Genomic DNA, 23,282 nt, shown 5'->3' on the forward strand with positions numbered 1-23,282 from the left:
ATGATTTGAATTTCATGTTTATAGTTAGAGAATAAAATTTGACCAAACAGTTTAATCGTGGCAGATCATTAGATATGTAGAGAAAATAAAAGGAGCTGATTAGTTTAATCTGAGCCCTTGGAAGATATAAGGTTAGAATTAGATAGTTTATTTTTCAAAAGAAAAATGAATGATAAAGGTCTACTAGCTTAAATGCACACAAATAAAAAAGAAGAAAAAATGGTAGGGTAACTAATGGGTAAGTAGAAGAAAGGTTGCCAAAGTAAAAAGTTTGTTGGATCAAAACACATGCATCATGCTTAGACACATATTTCTATATGTATGGTCAGTTATGGAGGCAAAAACAAAGGTTTGCAAGTTAATATGATTAACTCCCCCTCATTCATTTTTCCCCTCACTTACTAATTTCCTATCCACAAATACATTCTAGTACTTTAAATCCTTCAAGTTAAAGAGGCTCAGAGCATTTCTTTGACTTTTGGTGGGACCAGACCCTTAGCTTAATGACTTATGGACATCAAGTGCTAGAATCCCCTTCATAAAATCCATTACCCCCCCAATTTCCCTAATAAAACCCCCTTTTCCTAAGGTTAAAACTCTTTTGCCTAAGAAAAGTAAAAACAATTCCACATTAAAGCCATTTTCATTCCAAAAACCCACAAAAAGTACTTTATCCTAAGTGCCAAATGTATGAAATAAAATGCGCATATTTTACATTATTATAAGGATATAGTCACTCCACTCATCACTTTTCATACTAATTTTTAATTTAATTATATAAATTCCCGACATACCTATCGTCATATATTAAATAAATCCCTTAAATAAATACCTCGACCCTTAGTTTTAATAAAAACTATATAGTTTACCCCTTATCCCGGAAAAATAAATAAAACCCGTCATTAAACCCCACCCGATCGACTAAACCCATGATTAAGTCTTAAATAATCACAAATCACCGGGAATTAAAAGCTCTGGGCCCCCTTGAAACCCATCCTCTTATCTCCTGTGCACCTCCTTTACCCGATTGCCATCTGATCACCTTCCCCTTCATCCAACGGTCCACAGCCATATCGGTCGTGCCCGATGGCCGACCATTACCCACTCGATAAAGTAGTTTTCTTCAACCCCCCGACTGCTACATGTCACGCTCTGGAGTAGATCAGGTGACCCCTTCAAAATACTGCCCAACCTCCATAAGTGGTGTAATGGCTTGGGAAACTGCCTCCCCGCTCAACCCACCAAACCACCTATTGTTCATTCGAAATCACCTGCCAAAAAATCACTGTTGCTCCATAAAAAGGCCGAGAGGCCCTTTTTCACCTTTTTCACTCGTTTGTTCTGTGAACCTCTACAAACCAGTGTGATTCCTGCAAACACTAAATTCACCATTTGAACTCTGAATTCACCCCTGAAGAAAGTTGCAGAGACCCCAGTCGACCTCTCAGTCAGTACCATATTCATTTGGACCTCTGCAGCTACCGTGAAACCCAAAATTTGCAGATTATTCACCAAATTCCAGGTATTTCACCACAAATAGCCACTCGCCCTTTCAAATTGAAAATTCTCAGCCTTATACACTCTTTCAATTAAGTAAAATTAATTGAATAATACTTTAAATTTAAAATCCCATGGCCAAACCCTTTGAAAAATCCCAGTTGCCGTGAAAAACTTCTGAATAAACCTGTAAATCCAAATTTAAATCCACAAGAACTAAATTATGGTTGTCCCTATTTCCTTGGATGTTAGACTTGTCATGACTCCCCATTTGGACCTCAACCACCTTCCCCTGGTTGACAGGGATTTTGAAATAAAGGATACATCTACACAAACCCTCCGGCTTGAAATCCATTTTTTAAGTAGAGATAGATACCTCAACCATGGTGATGATATTGACCTTTTGGGAGTCAAATTTGCCCAAATACCAGTTCCCAGATGTGCATGTTTTCCCTGAAATTGTCCACTAGTGCCATGCCTGTTACATTCCCAGCTTGAGAGCTATTATGTCCCTTGACCAAAATATTATGTTCACCATTACAGCTAATTCCATAAATGAAATGCTGCAACTCCAACCAGAACCAAACCTGACCCCACTCTTAATTGGAGATTTGTTAGACCAATATTCCAAGTTAAGTCCCTCTAGATTGGCCCAATTGTTCCAAGATTTCGCTGTTGAAGAGCAGCACATTCCTAAAATCCCCCCCCCAATAGGTTTCTTCCATGTTCTCTGAAAGGGGCAAACAAATCATCACCATGATATCATATGTCCTAGGTTGCGCCATTGATGAATTTGTTGATGAACTTATCTTGGTTTTCATGTCAATTTATACCCCGGGACAGCCTCGTGCTATTTTGTACAATTATGTTGAGTTCATAGCTGAGAAAATACATGAACAGTTCACCAGGATGCATAATCAGAGAGTATTTAAATACTCATATATTTGATACCATATGTTTTTATATTATTAGCCAGAAAGATTTCATTTTCCCCTCCAGAAGCTGGATACCAAAGGCCAGCCCAGGTCTGTCATTTTTTGGACCCCACTGTTCCATAAGTTTCAGTCACCATATACCTATTCAGATTTCATAGATTCTTTTGTTCATCTAGTCATGACTATGCTGAAAGGAAGCCCTCCACCTAGGATAAGTCCAAAGATCAAAAGGGTCCTTCAGTTGTCTAAACAAAGCAAAGTGGGAGATTGGTACCTTTACCAAAACCACACAGAGATAAGAATTTATGGTTGCCATCTTGCACCATATAAACTACCCAAATACCTCCCCATGAGGTTATTTTCTCTAGAGTACTATAGATAAAAAATGAAGTCTGATGAGATAAATTTTGTCTCGTCCAAGAAAATATCATAATTCAAAGTAAAAAAACCAATTAGTCCCCTTCATCTGCAATTCTAGATAGGTAGGGGAGGAAGTAGACAAAATTTTGCAACAAATGAAGTTCCAAAAGAGTTCCATATGGAGGTATGGCCCTCAAGAACTTATGACCATATTAAGAAAGAAGGCCAAGTTGGGACCTTATATTCACCACCCCATACCATATATAGAAAGATATGAAAATCAATCTAAGTGGGTGGAAAACACTCTTGTAGATAGAGAGAGTATAGAGGTAGATGTAGAGAATGCCTTATGTGACTTAGAAAGACAGTTTGATGAGAACTTGTTTCTGTGGGTACCTTAACAGTAAAAGTAGCCATGATCACCCTTCCTATCATGCAGACTCCTCAGAATGAGGAAAAGAGCCCCAAAAGGACCAAGGAGGAACCCTCAAGTTCAGGAATGGTCACATCAAATATACAATATGAGACCAGTCAAAGCAAAAAACCTAGGCTAAATCCTATTTCAGAGCAGGAAGACACAGAATGCTCAGTAGAAATAGTTGATATTGAGCTATACAGAAGTAAAGGCACAACTCTATCTAAGGAAACACGGGAGCCATCCACATCATAGACCCAGATCTTGGAAAGGCAATCAAGTGTAGAAGTATCCTCATTCAGTAGGCTGCTGATAAGGATAAGGATATAAAAGATAGATATAAAGAGATCAAGATGAGAAATGAGAAACTAAAGGCCCACACTTATCCTTAGTATCTCAAACTCACACCTACTAATTAGACAAGGCTCATGTTAGCTTTTTATGTGAAGGAGGGAAAATTACAGATGTCCTTCATAAAACCAACTGCACAACAACCAAGGACATCAGCAGATTACATCAGAGTTGATTTTGAGGTATTGGCAAGGGATATTCATCCCATTGACCAAATCAAATTACACAAACAAGCTGGAAAGATGATATACTCCACCCTCATAGGTAAAGCCATAGCTTCTCATCAGTTACAGAATTCATTCAACAATATCTCGGCTCAATATCAGTTAGAGAAGGCCTCCTCACAAACCAAGGATACTAGAATCAAGTCTTTGGAAGGCTTAGTAATTGAATTGGGACATGATCCCAAAGACATTAAATCCACTGAGAAACTGATAAAGAGAAATAACGATAACATTTCAGCACTAAAAAAAAATTGAAGATACCTCAGCAATAGGATCCCCAAACACTGGAAGTTTTGGAGAACCAGACTAGACATGAAGAGTTGATGGACTTGGTCCTAAAACTTAATGATCAGTTAAAGGAGACAGAGAAATATTTGGACACTTTAATCCAATTAAATCAAAGTGATATTACCACTCCATCTGCAAATGCATCCCAACGGTCTCGACAATAGTCCCTTCAACGCCGGCAACCTCATTGGATTCCATAGCCCCTATGCCTACAACACAACTAGTTTCAAGAGATTCTACACCATTAGCAGGTGCATCAAGTAAAGAAGTAGTAAAGTTGGTCAGATCCATGGAGGAAATGACCATTCAAGCTACAGAAATGAACAAACTGAAAGAAAAGTTGATAAGCTTGGAAACAGATTACAAGCTTGCCAAGATCATGCACAAGGAAGAAGTGCAGAAAGTTGTCAGAATGAATGAAATATTAAAGGCCATGGAGAAATATCTAACACTAAAGGAACCCCTTGGGCAAGCCAAGGAACTATTATGGGCCAATATCATTGACTCTGTCAATGATATTTAGCCATCCATTCAAGTGATTTTTGAATAGATAGACCTAATAAAGATAGCTACAGAAGCTATCCAAAAAGTCAAGGAAGAACTCAGAGACATGCCAAAAGATGCAACTAGACTTATCCACTTCCTCAACAGTAAAAACAAGTATGAAATTGAAGAATTGGATATAGAGGATAGGACAGAAAAATTTTTGGAGGTAATAAAGGTCCTTTCCAAGAGAAACTTAATGTTAAACTTGGAGGACAAGTGTCAAAATATGCAAGTAGCAGTTGATAGATTTATGGCCAAGTTTCAAATTTTGAGAGAGAAAGGGTTACCCAGTCCCTTGGTCATAAATGACAAGCTCATGGCACAACAGGATTATGACAACAAAATCAGAGAGCTAGCTAAAGAACAGGCCGGTACATCATCGATAAAGCCATTTCCAACAAGTAAAGTTCTTTACCAGACATTTGAAAACCTGTTTTTCCTCCAACATGAGGTGAAACACCTATTCATCACCAGGCCTATTTTCACTAAGTACACCAAGGCAGATGAGATATATAGAAGGATTTTGAAAATCAAGTTACCTGATGCTCAATTATGGGAAAAATTAACTGATTTACTATAGTAAAATGTAGTAAAAATGTTAATGTACAATCACCAAGGTAAAAGGTAAAGGTAGGTCACCATGGTTAAAGAGTATCAGTGCCAAAGAGTATTAGATGAAAGCCAAAAGTAACTAAACCCTCCAGCATCAAAGTTCAAACAGCAAAGAGCATAAAGAGCTACAAACCAAACTATAAAGACCAGCAGCACCACAATAAAAGGGACAACATGAAAGCAGTTCAATAGCTGTCTCTATCTTCTTGCAAGAAGATATTTGTATTTCCTAGATTAAATCTCAAGTTATTTTGAGATATTTTGAAAAAAAAATTGTATAAATACTTCACAATTCGAAGTATGTAGGGTGGATTCTTAGAGATTTCTATAGAATTTTGATCAAGAGATTGTAGAGCTATTGTATCACTGACTGAGCGAGCAAGTTGGATTGATGAATAAAGAGAAGATATTTCACAAGATTCATGTGTTAAGTGAAATGCAGACAAGTATTTTATCATGTTATTGTTATCTTTCTTAAATTTTTTCGATAATCTTATTGTGTTTCTGTATTTAAATGCTATAACTGGAATGATATCTCAGAATTTGTTTAATTACACTTTGTTTTAAGTGTTATGCATTTGAATGTTTTCTATTGATATCTAAGTTAAGGAATTCTTAATTTCTCCTTAGTTTAGGTTTTTTCCTTATAATCTGTATCAAAATATCCTTACTTTCCCTTTGTTTCCAATTACCTCTGTTCCTCATTTAAATCTCAGTCTTAGAATTCTTAATTGCTCTATCACCCTGATTTATACCATTTCATCTTCCTGTTCCAATTACCTGCACTTTATTGTACTAGATTTCCCTTTGAACATTCCCTTTAGTGACTTGATCCAATCTGGCTACTCTTTTGTTGAATTTATAGCCCAATGGTCTAAAGACATCATTCTATCCATCTGCTTTAAGGATCCCACCATCAAATCTCCAATACAAATTAAAAAACCCCTTGAACATTCATAACTAGCCTGAAATCCCAGCAAACAAAGCTAAATCATATAGAGAGAGCCCTCTCTAAGCCATAGGTGGTGACTCCACTAGGGACATCGAATCCTCAGTCCTAATAGAGCTTTAAGAAAATTCTAAATCTACATTCTGAGCCTCTTAAAGTCATTTGTTAGAAGTTATCTTGAAAAAATCTCACAAAAAAATTTAAAAATTTTGAAATTCTGGCTTCCTGGAAGACTCAGTTTACTAGGGCTGATCCAGACCCAAACCTTGCCCCGATAGTTGATAATCCCAACCTAATTTCAAGAAAATATAAAAAAGAATAAAGTTCATCTAGTCAAATACCATTAGTTAAAGCTAATTCATGTCATGATGAGTGGTTATTTTTAGAAGGACTTCCCTTTGATGTGCTATTTGATATTCATTATTTAGAACAAAATCTGAAAGTGCAATCGATGAAATTGTTCTAGATCCTGATTTTATTGCAGACCTTGAAGTTCAATAGGCCAACAAATCAATTGATGAATACAATCTAAAATCCCCACAATCATCCATTAATACTGCCACAACCCCTCAAATTTCTGAACAGTTGTCCATTACTTTAAGTTCACCATTGTTCCCTTCAACTTTGACAATAATACCTTTTGAAGTCCACTCTTCACCACCATTTGTACCTACACTCCCTCACCAACATATCATCACCCATTCATCACCTACTAGTCCTAGTTCTTCATCCACTACTACATCATCTCCGAGTACCTCAACCCCACATCTTATCCCCTCCCGGCTTACAGCCATGGCAAATAGATATGCTCCTTTTGTTTTACCTGCCTAGCTTGGTGCTATTCCAGTAGACTACCAAAGTAAAATTGTTCAATTTGATGGCACGAGACATTACACTACACAACAACATGTCAACAAGATAACATATTACTTTGAGTTGCACGAGATTGACACAGATAATGTTCAAATGACACTTTTTTCCCAAACTTTAGCTGGTGATGTTAGGAAATGGCTTAGAACATTTCCTTCTAATAGTATTGATAGTTTACATGCATTTCACCAGTAATTTCTGAACAGATGGGAAAAGAAAAAGAATCCCCTACAAATCCTTTCAGAATATGAGAATATTAGAAGAGGACCTAATGAGACTATTCAATATTACTGCACTAGATTCAATAATATATATAATGCCATCCCAATTAATATTAGACCCCCACCTGACTCAGCATTAATAAAGTTCCTTGATGGTTTTGATAGATATGGCATACCAACTTAGGGAAAGAAACCCCCCAACATTATAAGAAATGCAAAGTGTAGTTGTTAGTGTTGAAGCTAATTTGTTAGATAAAAGGGCTAGAGTCAGAAATGAAAGAAGAGGAATTGCAAAGGATGAAGCTTCACCCTTTGACATTAAAATAGATAGCTTAGCCAAAAGTATGGAAAAGCTAATGGATAGAATAGAGAACATAGAAAGGAAACCTCAATGGGATAACCAACAAGTGCCTGTAGTTAGAAACCCAAATTTTAGAAAAAATCCAAAACCAAAACATTGGGAAAAATGGACTGGATCAGAACATTAGGCCTCCTTTTCAAGAAAATTATGTGGAGACATCCTAGCCAAAAGATCTAGAAAAAGATACACAAATTAACCTAATGGGAATAAATGATAAGGACACTATTTTTCTAACCTAAGATGAGCAAGAACTGCATATGCTATAGCAATTACAAATATAGTCTGGATAATCATTTGATTATAAACAAGGATATGATTCTGCCATTTTCGAAGTACATAAACAATATAATCTAAGAAGAAAAATTAATGCTGATGTCCCTGACCAAACCAAGAAAACAGTACAAAGTCAACCTAAGAAAATAAAAGAAGCCCCTGTTTCAAAAATCCTCCAAATTCTCCATAGGGAAAACCAAAAACCTTCTGCCCCACAATTGTAGACATAACCTCTAATCAACCTTCTATTGATCTACCATCCACCTCAATTCACCCTAAGGAACCAGTGGACAAAGCTCAAAACATCGGATTTGAAAATCCACCTAAGGAGGTCCCTAATAAAGGAAAAGAAGACAAGCCTACTCAAGTCCCCACTGCAAAAATTCAAAACCTTCAAACAAAAAAGTCTCTTTGCCATTCAATCTGGGAGCAGAGATAGCAAAGCTAAAGATTCCAGTGCCTTTAACAGAACTAATCGAGAATGAAACTTAAAAATCATAGATAAACCAAACCTTAAACATTGTTGAAAATGAGGATTCAGTCAACATGTTTGATGACCAACCAGAACTCATATTTGGTCCAGATGTTAATGGCAAACCATTAGGAGAAGTTCCACCTTTTTACATCAGCCTTAGTATCCATGAAAAAATTCTACACAATGTAATGTTATATTCTGGGGCCTCTCACAACTTAATGCCCAATTCAGTGATGGAGCAATTAAACCTAGACATTACAAGGCCTTACAAAGACTTATTCTCATTTGACTCCAGTCAGGAACAATGTCTAAGATTGATTAAAGACTTGTGTGTCACTTTAGTCCAATATCCTGCCAAAATCATCCTTATGGATATTGTAGTTGCTGACATCCCACCAAATTATGGCATGCTGTTATCCAGATCACGGGGAGCCAAACTTCAAGGATCCTTACAACTAGATATGTCATATGCAACAATCTATTTTTTTGGACAACCTAAGAAACTATATCGAGAAACCTTAATGAAATATATGGTAAGTAGCCAGGATCGGCCTCAAAACTTTCCCATCTACTCCATACCCTCAGATATAGATTCTTTTATCTTGTATAATGTTGATCAAACACAAGAAGAAATTTCAGACAGTATTAATACAGAACCAAAGTAAATTGCAGTTTCTACACAAAAAGAAACTAACCAAACTACATAACTTTTCAATGAACCGGATGGTCAAATTGCTATAAATAATGGAAAATTTGTTGCACTAGATAGCGAAAATTATCAGCATGAGATATTATGGCATCTAGAATTTGATGGGTTAGTCAATAGGTTAGGAGCAGGGGTAGGAGTGTGGATATATAATTTGGAAAATAATCACTCATAAGGCCATGCATATATATTGAATTTTAAATGTACTAATGATATGGCCGAGTATGAAGCATTAATTTTAGGTCTTAAGTTTGTTAGGAATCTAGGAGCTAAAAGAGTTTCTATCGTGGGAGACTTTGAACTAATTATAAAATAGATAGATGTTGTATATATGACAATGGACCCTAGATTAAGTTGTTATAGGGGAACTATCGTAGAAATACTCAACACTCTCCTAGAAACAAAGCTAGCAGTAATCCATAGAAAACACAATATGCAAGCCCATAGTTTAGCAATGTTTGCCAGCACCTGCAAATTACCCTTCCAACCTAACCATCAGTACACTGCTAAAGTTAGGCATGGACCTGCAATTCCAGATAATTTGAAGAATTGGCAAATATTTTCTAATGACAAACAAATAAATGACTTTTTAGTTTCAGAAGAAGAGTTTGTAAATAACAATATAGATACTGAAACATCAATAGATCCTAACACTAAGGGTGAGATAGGAATAAATGAGATAGAAGGTGATGAACTAGATAGACTCAACCCAACTAAATTTACCAAATTAGATGTAGATAACCTAGAGAAAATTGAGATTGATGAAATAATCAATGAAGAAACCAAAGTAATTAATTTCAAGGATAATTTCTTCCCAAAGGGATTAACCCCTTTGGAAGATTTATTTGATTCAAATGATGTTCCTAGGAAGCCTAAAATGGAACCTTTGAAGTCTGATATAGAGGAATGTAATATAGGCACCGATGAAAATCCTAAACTAATCAAACTTTCAAAATCATTACCCCCAACTGAAAAAGTGAAATACATTGAGTTGTTGAAAGAATTTCAAGATGTCTTTGCTTGGAGTTATGAGGAACTCAAATCCTATGACACCAACATCATCCAACACACAATACCTATTAAGGAAAACAAAAAGCGTTTCAACAAAAAACTTAGAAGGATTAATCCTATCTTACTACCTACAATTGAAAAAGAAATTCAAAGGATGTATGATGCCAAAATAATTGCACCAATCAGATTTTCTGAATGGGTCTCAAACTTGGTGCCAACTAGAAAGAAAACTGGTCAGATCAAACTCTGTGTGGATCTTAGAAACCTCAACAAAGTGTCACTAAAAGACAATTTCCCTCTCCCCAAAATGGACCACATTTTACATAGAGTAGTTGGATCAACCAGAATCTCATTGTTGGATGGGTTTTCTAGTTACAATCAAATCTTGGTTCATCCTAATTGTTTCCAGGAAAACTAGTGTCTTTTCAATCTGCTAGTCCCACAAATACAGGTAGCTATCTTAGAACAAACAATCAAAGAAATTTTCGATTTCCTTTATGTATGATAGATAAGAGAGAAGCAAAGGGGACCAACCTGGATCTTCCACTTGGCTCCCTGCTTGATTTCTCTCTCCCTTGATAGAGCTTGCCACTCCTCTCCTATTTGTCCCACTTCAGAGCATACCTGTAGAATCAAAGTAACAAAACACCATCAAAGCATCTTGATCTATAATATCATAAATAATGCATAATCAGAAACACATTAACCATACAATTTCATTCACAAATAACAAGATTCACAAATACATGATTATATGGAGGAAAAATCAAAAAACTTTATTAATAGTAGAAGAGAGGATTACAACCTAGCTATCTAATCTAGCATCATCCTCCCAACATCAAATCCCTCTTCACCTCATGAAAAGCAAGATCACCCAACAATACAGTGTCTCTTCTCATAGATATACCAACAACACTTCCTTACAAATTACAAAATTCCAGCCTCTAGATCTCTCAGATCAGGGATCCATTTATATATGTCTTGCAAGGGTGTGAGTCAGCTCTGGTTTTTTATTAGTGTCATTCCACTGATAGTTCTTGGTTCCACTTGGATATTTCATTAATCTCTTACTTATCCGTGGGCGAATTCAGAGAGGCAAGTGTCATGGGAGAAGTTTCTAGAAGATTCCATGAGTTTCCACTTAGCAAACTATCTCTGCCATTTTTCCATTCTCGCTCATTGCACCCTACAGAAGGCCTTTTAGTATGCATCACACTTGGCTAGTGTAGTAGCCAGTATGCATCGCACCTTTACCATGGAGCAGCCAGTATGGTCTAGTTTTGGCCAGTTCTGAGTGGTTTCTTAGGTGGAACTTCTAGGAAATGATGTAATCAGTTGACCATGATCCTTTAGGGTACAAAAAAACACTTTTATGGGTTAAATAGCCCTTGGTTTATTGACATATGTGACTAGGGTTGAAGTGCCCAAATATGTCTATAACAGTTGCCCCCTAAAGCATGAGGTCGTAAATCTTTTGATGTTAGGTGAAATGCTTTATCATGAGGATTCAAGGTATTCGAACAGGAAGGTGACCTATATAAGATACAATACAATACATCATCATCATATTATTTTCATGATCTAGCCGAGGCGGGCATTCCCATGCTCAGCTTTATAAATTCATTTTCATGTACATAGGACAGACAATAGTCTGTTGTTGCAGACTGGTGATTCTTCGCATGAAGAGTCATCTCACCTGGCTTAGATGACTATCTGTGCAGCTTTTGTGTACAATTTATGTCTTTATTTTCCTGAATATATCGTAGCCCGAATGGATGAAACTAGATTTTAGATCTTCAAACTCGTTCAATCTTCACCCGATGTACAAGTCGATCCATGTGAAAAGATGTTTTGAAGTCGAACATGGAAAGACATCACCTATTTACCAGCCAATAATGTAACCTGTTAACAGGCGCAAGAGAAGTCACTGATAATGATAATGACCCTCAAGGTACTACAGTACAATTCAAGTGGTGTGAATATATGAGCCATTCTCAAACACCACGCAAAATCTTTTGGTCGAAGGCCATTAATGTAAACTTATCACTGGAAGTGAGAAACTTGCCATTGAGGCATGCAAGCTTCAAAGTATTGAAAGGGTTGTTTCTAAGTCAACTTCTTGGATAATGAGCTGATGTTGACAAGAAGTGACCCATCATAGGAAGGCCTTGATGTATCCCACATCTACGACACGAAACAGAGGAAATGATTTTTCTGGAGGTGAAAATGATCTGATGATACAAGGTTCAGGAATGACGGTCATGAAAAATGAAGGGTTAAAGTATTGCAGTGGATGAGGCGTTAGTTGGAAGATAAATTCTTTGAATTAATTCTCTTGAGCATGTTCGTGACACTGAGATGGATTGCTAGTGTTAACCCCAAAATATGGATGGTACAGAGGACCAATGGTGATATGACCGGTGAATGGAATAACCCAACCTGACTCAATCATGGTGGTGGAGTTAAAGTGTCATGTTCAAGAGTGACCTGCTACCAATAAAATTCTTCAAGTTTTATTCCCCTTTTTCCCCAGTCATTGCTGACCAGTACCTCTTTATTTTTGTCAAGCTTGAGGAGGATAACATATGCTTGTCCTATAATTTGACCTTCGGGCAAACCTGTTGCTATGTTTTAGTGAGCCTAGTGACACCAAAACTCATTCTTGTCTGGATGGACAAGTTTTTCGCTATTGTTTTAACGAGTTTAACAACAAAGATAACTCAGCCCTTTTCATGTTTAGAGAGTTTGAAAAGGGATGAAAAGGAAACTCCAACAATCCTTTTTTCGTAGCATAATCCCTTAAGTCTGAAAAAGTATAAAATAATACAAAAGGGATGACTTTTCGATCGTTTTAGTGAGCCGAAAAAGACAAGCACTTGATCTTTTTGCTTGATAATCCCTCAAGTCCAAAACAATTAAAATGTATAGGAGGGATGGTGCTTCCCCTTACTTTAATGAGCTAGAAAGGCCAATAGCTCAACAATGTTTATATATTTAACGAGTCTAAAAAGAGTTTAAAAGAGACTCATTTTTTGAGGAACAAGTGGTGTTTTGGGGTAGCAATTGGTTCTGGCTAAGCTTGGAACTTCTCAAAACATGGTGATGTGAAGAGGGTGGCTAATAGGACCACTCATTGTGGTTGTTCCTCAAAAGGGTAAACAATCAAGTGGAAGCATATGATCGGCCAAAAGAATGGAGGTGATGGTAGAAACACAACCAAGGTTCAAAAGGTTGATAGAAGGGCAATCACAAAGGTTATTTACCGAGGATGGATTCATTTTTAATGAGCTTGAACTGGGAGAAACTATGCTTATAGGCGGGCTTATTTTTTAACGAGCTTGAACCTTGTGGAAACATTGCTCATGGGTGCGGGTTCATTTTTTAGTGAGCTCGAACCTTGTGGAAAGTATGCCCATTTTCCTTTTATGTAAGCTAGGAACAAACAAACTATAAAGCTAAAAAGATAAACATGCTAAAAAGCTAAAAAATGAAATTGGTCATTTTTTCTTACATAAAAAGGTTTGCATGCCCCCAGCATAAAAAAAGTCTTCAATAACCATATGGAAACTTACTGTGGTTAAGCAGGACGACTTTTTGTCAACACTATGTACATGAAAATGAATTTATAAAGCTGAGCATAGGAATGTCGACCTCAGCTAGATCATGAAAATAATATGATGATGATGTATTGTATTGTATCTTATACATGTTTCCTTTCAGTTCGAATACCTCGGATCCTCATGATAAAGCATTTCACCTGACATCAAAAGATTTACGACCTCATGCTTTAGGGGGCAACTGTTATAGACATATTTGGACACTTCAACCCCAGTCACATATGTCGATAAACCAAGGGCTTTTTAACCCCTAAAATTTTGTTTCACACCCTAAAGGATCATGGTCAACTAATTACATCATTTCCCAGAAGTTCAACCTGAGAAATCACTCAAAACTAGCCAAAACTAGACCATACTGACTGCTCCATGGTAAAGGTGCGATGCATACTGGCTGCTACACTAGCCAGGTGCAATGCATGCTGACAAGGCCTTCTATAGGGTGCAATGAGCAAGAATGGACAAATGGCAGATACAGTTTGCTAAGTGGAAACTCATGGAATCTTCTAGAAACTTCTCCCATGATACTTGCCTCTCTGAATTTTCCCAGGGATGAGTAAGAGATCAATGAAATCTCCAAGTGGAACCAAGAACTATTAATGGAATGACACTAATCAAAAACCAAGAGCTAACTTACACCCTTGCAAGACATCTATAAATGGATCCCTCATCTGAGAGATCTAGAGGCTAGAATTTTGTAATTTGTGCGGAAGTGTTGTTGGTTTGTCTGTGAGAAGAGACATTGTATTGTTGGGTGATCTTGCTTTTCATGAGGTCAAGAGGGCTTTGATGCTGGAAGGTGACCTATTTGAGATAAAATACAATACATCATTATCATATTATTTTCATGATCTAGCTTAGGCAGGCATTCCCATGCTTATCTTTATAAATTAATTTTCATGTACATAGTACAGACAATCATCTGTTGTTGCAAACTGGTGATTCTTTGCATGAACAGTCATCTCCCTTGGCTTAGATGACTATCTGTGTAGCTTTTGTGTACAATTGATGTCTTTATTTTCCTGAATATATCACAGCCCGGATGGATGAAACTAGATCCGGGTTCTTCAAACTCATTCAATCTTCGCCCGATGTACAAGTCGATCCATGTGAAAAGATGTTTTGAAGTCGAACATGGAAAGAAATCGCCTGATTACCAGCTAATAATGTAAGCTATTAACAGGCATGAGAGGAGTCACCGATAATGCTAATGACCCTCAAGGTACTACAGTACAATTCACGTGGTGTGAATATATGAGCCATTGTCAAACACCACGAAAATTCTTTCAGTCGAAGGCCATTGATGTAAACCTGTCATCAGAAGTGAGAAACTTGCCATTGAGGGATGCAAGCTTCAAATTAGTGAAAGGCTTGTTTCTAAGTCAATTTCTTGGATAATGAACTAATGTTGACAAGAAGTGACCCGTCGTAGGAGGGCCTTGATGTATCTCACATCTATGACACGAAATGAAGCAAATGATTTTTCTGGAGGTGAAAACGATCTGATGATACACGGTTCAGGAATGACGGTCATGAAAAATAAAGGGTGAAAGTATTGGAGTGGAGCTGCCATTTTTCTTCCGGGAAAAATAGTGTCTTTTCAATTTTCTAGTCCCACTAAGACAGGTAGCTATCTTATAAATAAACAATCAAAGAAATTTACGATTTCCTTTATGTATGGTAGATAAGAGAGAAGCAAAGGGGACCAACCTGGATCTTCCGCTTGGCTCCTTGCTTGATTTCTTTTTCCCTTGATAGAGCTTGCCACTCCTCTCCTACTTGTCCCGCTTCAGAGCATACCTGCAGAATCAAAGTAACAAAACAACATCAAATCCCTCTTCACCTCATGAAAAGCAAGATCTTCCAACAATACAATGTCTCTTCTCACAAATAAACCAACAACACTTCCTTACAAATTACAAAATTCTAGCCTCTAGATCTCCCAGATGAGGGATCCATTTATATATGTCTTGCAAGGGTGTGAGTCAGCTCTCAGTTTTTGATTAGTGTCATTGCATTGATAGTTCTTGGTTCCACTTGGAGATTTCATTGACCTCTTGCTCATACCTGGGCGAATTCAGAGAGGCAAGTGTCATGAGAGAAGTTTCTAAAAGATTCCATGAGTTTCCACTTAGCAAACTATCTTTGCCATTTGTCCATTCTCACTCATCACACCCTACAAAAGGCCTTTTCAGTATGCATCACACCTGGCTAGTGTAGTAGCCGGTATGCATTGCACCTTTACCATGGAGCAATCAATATGGTCCAGTTTTGGCCAATTCTGAGTGGTTTCTCAGGTGGTACTTCTGGGAAATGATGTAATCAGTTGACCATGATCCTTTAGGGTATGAAACAACACTTTTAGGGGTTAAAGAGCCCTTGGTTTATCTACATATGTGACTGGGGTTGAAGTGCCAAAATATGTCTACTGTTAGCCTCCTGTTGCAACAGGTGTTCATTATTCATGATTGACATTTTTACATGCCAAATATGTCATACTTTGCAGGCTGCAGTGTTCCATATTTCCACATGATGCCATGAAAGGTGCTAGTCTAAGTGCCACTGTTGCATTCCATTTTTGAAGATTTCTTTCAGTTAAATGAAGGCCAAACAGTTTAATCTTGGCCTCCCTAGGTTTCAATTTCCTGTTTTAGAATGTAGAGAATGATATCTGTCCAAACAGTTTAATCTTGGCAGATTTGTAGATAGGTAGAGAATCAAAGGAGCCCAACTGCTTAATCTGGGTCCTTGGCAGAAATAAGTGTAGACTTAGATAGGATAAACAAAAAAAAAAAAAATTGTGAAGCTGGGTCTGCAAGTCTAAGTGCACCCAAACCAAAAAGAAGAAAAAATGTTAGGAAAAGTAGACTGGGTAGGTAGTTTTTGAGGTTGCAAAATGATAATTCATGATCAATTTTGTGTTTCTAAGTGTTATATCTTTTCAGATCACAGCCATGATGCAGTTTTCATCTGGAGGAAGTCAAGCTGGACATAACCAACTCCCCTTTTTCATTCCTATTCCCCAAATCACTCACTAATTTTCCCAAAGAGGTCAAGGTCTGCTTCATGCCTCTTAGTCATCATTTTCCACATCATTGGCCTTGATGAATATCTGCTTTATTCAAGGATTTCCATTCTTCTGTTACAAAGTTCTATTCCCCAAAATGGCCTAAGGTCCCCTACCTTAGCATTTTCTGGTCACCTTCATATTAATTCCTAACTACACTATTTAACTCCCTACATCATTTCCCCTTCCCCTATATAACTACCCTATGTATATATTCTCATCCCTGGGCATTATAGCCATATTTATCAAAGTCTTGGAACTGCTGAGTTCATCTAGAACCCAGCATTAGCCTTCTGTGTCCTGGGATTAGCCTAACATTTGGTTAGGCTAAAACCTCCCTCATTCACCCCTACCCCTCAACACCTTACACTTTTACCCCTCCGCAGTCATTTTCCCAAAGTTTATTGTTTAAAAGTATTATTAAAAACATTAAACTATCCTCCCCCACTTGTTAAATAATCCCTAACCCACATTTCCTAAAGTCTAAACCCCCGCCCGCGCGCCCGTCCGTTATTCCTCCGCCAACTCCGTCTCCCGTCAACCCTTCGATCTGCCCCCTCCCCATCCGATGGCTCTCGCCGATTTCGGAGCACCCCCTGCATCCAGACATTAGCCTCCGATACTACAGCGGTTTTCTCCCCGTATAGGAGGACGTGCATCCGTTTCCTATTGCGTCGGAGCTGCCCTAACAGAAACCGCCCCGTACCAAAGGCGGTCCGACGAAAACCATAAACCGCCTGTCTCCCCCCCCCTGACGACTGCGCCAGGACCTTGCCACGTCATCTGCACACGTCGGCCCTCTACCGACTCACCCCTTGCCACGTCACTACCACCATGACCCTGCCACATCATCCATCGTACATGCTGACGTCATCCATCGTACCAGGTCCACCAGCTTACGTCATGCTGACGTCATCATCAATTTTGAGGCGAAAGGCGAAAATCGCACTTAGAAAGCCCGGAATCAGTTTCTGAGGCAGTTTTTCATGCGTGATTAGCACCTAGCACTAATCGTGCATGGCTATGGGAAAAGGGCCGAAGTGGAAAATCCCTCATTGTGCAGCCCCCAGAAAGCCCAAAAGGCGTCGAATCATCCAGTTTTCTTCGTGAGGCATGCAAAGATGAAAAAAAGACAATTCTAAAGAAGACAGAGGGCCGAACAGCGGCCATTAATTTGTGATTTGACCCACAGCAAAGGAGAGACGCAACCCAATTCATTTGTCAAAGAGTATCAGAGGAGAGATGAAGCAGCAAAGTGTACCAGTTAAATTGTTTAATGAAACCTCTAGTTCCCAAAGCGGGTTACATTGAATGGCAGCCAACAAAGTCAAATCAAGTTGTGCAAACCCATCCCAGCTCTCAAATCACAGTTAAAGCATTTAAAGCAACCGAACTACAATGGAGCAGAAGCCCATACACAGTTATCACAGAAACACTACACCAAGCCACCGAGGACAACACATTTACTCAGTTTTGATACGGTTGCACTCAGCGCAGCTCAAGATATTTTCTTACATTTATTTCTAGATAGGATTAGGTTAAAAGTAATCATTTCTCAGATCTGTTTAGGTCAGGATGTAATAAAGGAAATTAGGACAGTTTTTCCCTATATATACCACCCTCTGTATTGTTTCAAGGGTTGGTTGATTGATAACTTTTCATTAGAGACTCGCACTGTATGTATGATAATTTTCTATAATCAAAGATTGCTGAAGAGATTGGGAGAATGAATGCATGATGTGTTGTTACTAGTCTCTAGGAGCTGAATGATGGAATTCTTGTGCTGCAGCATGACTCAATAAGTGCTTCTTACCTCTGTTTTCATTTTCACCCTCTAAATAGCAGAAAGAAAGAATAGCTTAGAACTTGTTTAACTGCACTCTAGGCTCAATTTCTGCTATTTCTGTATGTTTTATCATCTAACCTGAATTAGACATGAATATGAATTCCCTGTGGCTCATGTTTACCCTAATTCACATGTGTTTGACAATTATCTAGGGATTCTTTACTGCCCCTAGATAGAGTTCATTCACTCTTCTCCGTTAAGTTGATTGAGAGATTCTTAATTGCCTCTCTTTCCTTAGCATTCTTTCCATCCTTTAAACTTGGAGAATTGTTCCATGTGCAGCTAGCTTGCTCCTTATTCCTCCTGTGACCAAGAAATCACACCAGCAGTCTTACTCTTTGACTCCATGCCCAATGGTTGGAAATTTTCACACTATATCTGCCTCTTTACCTAAAAACATCAATTTTCCCACCAAAACACAAACAAATCACAAACAAAAATCCTTGAACTCAATAGCTAGCCTAAAATCATCATCAACAAAGCTAAATTATAAAGAGAGAGCCCTCTCTGACTACAGGTGGGCTAGAGCATGCAATCTAAAGTTGGTTTCTGGTTACCTCGGCTGTATCCCTTCACTCCGACCTGGGGGACAACCTGAGTGATAACATAATGGCGACTCCACTGGGGACCTCCTCAGTTAATTTCACTAAGAAGGTTGGAAAAATCCACTGAGCAAATCGATTTTCTAATTGTTGTATATCCCTTTAAACTACAGATGAAGTCTGAATGTCAGCCAGGAAGCCTTTGAAACTGTTTCTGTTTTACATTAACAGAAGTAAATAAAAGTTGCTTCAGTCAATCTTCATGCTAGTTTTAAGCTATACACAGCCATTTCAAAATCTGACAGTTCCTTGCCAATTTCAAAAATATTCCCATAAAAATACCAAAAAACAACATTCGGAAACTGGCTCCCAAGAAGAATCCACGATATACAAGGTCAAATCCAGATCCAAACCCTCCAGCTGTTTTTGAAAATCTGAACCTAATCCCAAAGACCCTTAGGAAACAAGAAAAACAAGAAAATTCTGCTGATAACACTCCTGAAATAGCTTACCCAAGCTGTGTACCAACTCCTGTCAAAGTTTTATTCCGTTCAACTCCTGCTTCCCCTGGTTCATCATCCACAACGCATAGCACTCCTTCCACACCTCCATTCATTGCACATATTACAAATACCACTAGTATTTTTCCAGTCACTTCTGTTATCCATGTTATCCCCGTCGTCCCACTTATCCCTACCAATATGGCTAATAGATATGCACCCCTACAATTACCTGCTAATCTTGGGGCTTTACCTCAGGAATACCAATCTAAAATTACCTATTTTGACAGCATCGGTCCTTTCACAGCCCTTCAGCATACCAAAAAGATGCAAGAATATTTTTAAAACTACGAGATAGATGATGATAGCGTGAGAATGAGAATTTTTGTTCAAAGCTTAACCGGTGATGTAAGAACTTGGTTTAGATCACTTGCTGCAAATTCCATAACTACTCTAGATGAGCTTTACCAATCCTTTACCAACAGATGGGAGAAAAAGAAAGACCCCTTGCACATACTAGCAGAATATGATACTGTTAAAAGAGGCCCTCAAGAGACTGTCTTGGAGTACTGCACAAGGTTTAACAATGTATATAACGCAATACCACAGAATTTGAGACCCCCACTTGACCTTGCCTTGTACAAATTTCCTGATGGATTCGATCTAGATATGGCATACCAGTTAAAAGAAAGAGCTCCTCAGACCCTTGCAGACATGCAAAATGTTGCTGTTAGCGTAGAGGCAAACCTAATTGCCAAAAGAAGCAGAGCTAGAATGGAAAGAAGAACCACCTTTAAGGATGAAACCTCGGCCTTTGATCACAAGCTTGATGCGATTATCAGTGGCCTACAAAAGCTAGGAGAAAGAGTAGAAAATGTTGAGAGAAGATCATCATGGGAAGGACAACAGTCTAATAACATAAGGAACCCAAATTTTAGGAAAACGCAGAACACAAATATTGGTAGGTCAAGCCCAGATCATGACATAAGACCCCCTTTTCAAGATAACTATGTTGAAGGATCTACATCCAATGAGCAAACAGAAGACACTCACATGAATCTGATGGATCTAAAGGGTGAGCATCAGACTTTCCTGAGCCGAGAAGACCAAGATGAGCATAACTTTAGTCAATTTCAGACTAAGTCTGGCAAGTCTTTTGATTTTAAACAAGGATATGATACTGTTGTGTATGAAGTACACAAACAATACAAGCTAAGAACTAGGACCATTGACATTTCTGAACCTGGCAAAACAAAGGATGGCAAACAGCCCAACAAGATTAAGAGCAAGGCTGTCATAACAGAACCAGCTGATACAACTGCCCTAAACCCGCATCAAGTGACTGTAGAAGACATTACAGAGACGCAGCCTTCTGTAGATCAGCTTTTGCCACTTTCTTCCTCTGAGCAAAACTCGAACAACGCTCCAAAAAACTCTCCCGAAATCGAAAAACCCCAGGCGACCACTTCCCATAACGCTGGTAAACAAAAGAAAATAGCAGATAATTCAAATCAAACAAAAAAAACTTCCATTATCAACACCAAAACTCCATTGGAGAAGCCATTTAATTTAGAGGCAGAAATAGCCAAGTTAAAGATATCCATCCCCCTCTCAGAACTTGCCAAGCACGATGTATATAGGCAAAAAATTTAAATATCACTTCAAATACCAGAGAATAAGGACGATGTAAATGTTTCGGATGATACTCCTGAACTGTTGTTTGGCCCAGAAGTTAATGGAAAATCAACATATGGACCTATTCCACCCTTTTATATCAGTTTGCATATACATGACAAAGTTTTGCACAACGCTATGTTTGACTCCGGTGCATCGCACAATCTTATGCCCAAAGCAGTTATGGAAAAGCTGAACCTTGATGTTACAAGACCCTACAAAGATTTGTACTCATTTGACTCAAGTCAAGTCAAGTGTTTAGGCCTCATCAAAGACTTATGTGTATCCTTAGTCCAATATCCCAACAAGACCATCCTCATGGATGTGGTGGTGGCTGACATCCCACCAAAATATGGTATGCTCCTATCAAGATCATGGGGAGCAAAGCTCCAAGGATCCCTTCAACTAGACCTCTCCTATGCTACGATTTCAGTCTTTGGGCAACCAAAGAGATTGTACAGAGAAACACTTATGAAATATGTGGTAAGTAGTGAGAGCAAGCCTGAAAATTTTCCCATTTACTCGATCCATTCTGATATGGATTCCTTTATTTTGTTTAATGATAATACGAATTCTCCAACTGATGATGAGTCTTCAGCTCTAGAACCACAAGGAACCATCAATGAAGAATCGGTTGCATATACCCATGAGACTGTCACAACAATTAATGCAACCAGCATGCTAGAAGAAACGCCCAAAACAAAAATTTCAAATCTGCCCAATCCTAACATAGCTGAAACTCATGGCACAAACCACAAGCAAGAAATCACATGGTATTTAGAGTTTGATGGCTCTGTCAACAAGTTAGGAGCAGGGGCAGGTGTGTGGATTCACAATACACATGATAACCATGCGGAAGGTCATGCCTACAGACTGAACTTTAAATGCACAAACAACATGGCAGAATATGAGGCTCTGCTGTTAGGCCTTAAACTACTCAAAGCTTTAGGAGCTGCAAAGGTGTCTATTTTAGGAGACTCTGATTTGATCATACAGCAGATGAAAGGTAACTTTGTAACCAATGACAATAGAATGAGGGCCTATAGGACTGCTGCCACTAATATACTCACTGCATTCACTGGATTCAGCCTGGCCAAGATTTCAAGAGAGCATAACATTCATGCACACAGCCTAGCCACCTTTGCTAGTACATGCAAGCTTTCCTTTGAGCCAAACCATCACTTTACTGCTGAAATAAAATAGAGGCCTGTTGTCCCAAATAACGTTAAAGATTGGCAAGTGTTTGAAAATTACGCCCAGATCAACAATTTTCTCACCCTTCAGCATGAATTTTCAAATATTAACATAGACATGGACGCTATGAGTGACTCCCAATAGCAAATGACTGAAAATCAGCAGGCTGTAACAGCTGCAATAGCTAAACAAATCCTAAACCCAACTGTTTTTGACAAAACAAACATAGAACAGCTGAAACAAATACATTTAGAGGAAATTGCCAGAACAGAGGCAGAGATCATTGACCTGAAAGATAATTTTCTGCCTGCTGGCTTAACCCCATTAGAAGATATGTTTGACGCTAATGATGTTCCCAGAAAGCCAAAATTACAACCATTGAACACTGCTATAGAAGAACACAACATTGGGACAACAGAGAAGCCAAAAATGATCAAACTATCCAAAAATTTTCCACCTGATCAAAAGCCCAAGTACATTGATTTGTTCAAAGAGTTCCAAGATGTATTTGCTTGGAGTTATGAGGATTTGAAATCCTATGACACCTCGGTAATCCAACACACAATTCCCTTAAAACCAAACCAGAAACCTTTCAAACAGAAACTTAGGAGAATTAACCCTATGCTTCTTCCCATGATTGAGAAGGAAGTAAAGAGGATGTTTGAAGCAGGCATAATAGCACCCATCAGATTTTCTGAATGGGTATCCAACCTTGTTCCTACAAGAAAAAAGACAGGTGAAATTAGACTTT

The 23,282-nt window shown here is 38.2% G+C and overlaps 1 pseudogene; it reads right to left on the minus strand.

Annotated features, from left to right (window-relative positions):
- The window catches only part of LOC149165504 (protein RRP6-like 3 pseudogene), a 145,815-nt pseudogene extending 126,036 nt beyond the window's left edge, over nt 1–19,779 (minus strand).
- Between the last annotated feature and the right edge of the window lie 3,503 nt (nt 19,780–23,282).

This window comes from Pinus tabuliformis, chromosome 5_1 (assembly GCF_031772625.1).
Source record: "Pinus tabuliformis cultivar Carrire ecotype Pingquan chromosome 5_1, CPIR1, whole genome shotgun sequence".
NCBI lineage: Eukaryota > Viridiplantae > Streptophyta > Pinopsida > Pinales > Pinaceae > Pinus > Pinus tabuliformis.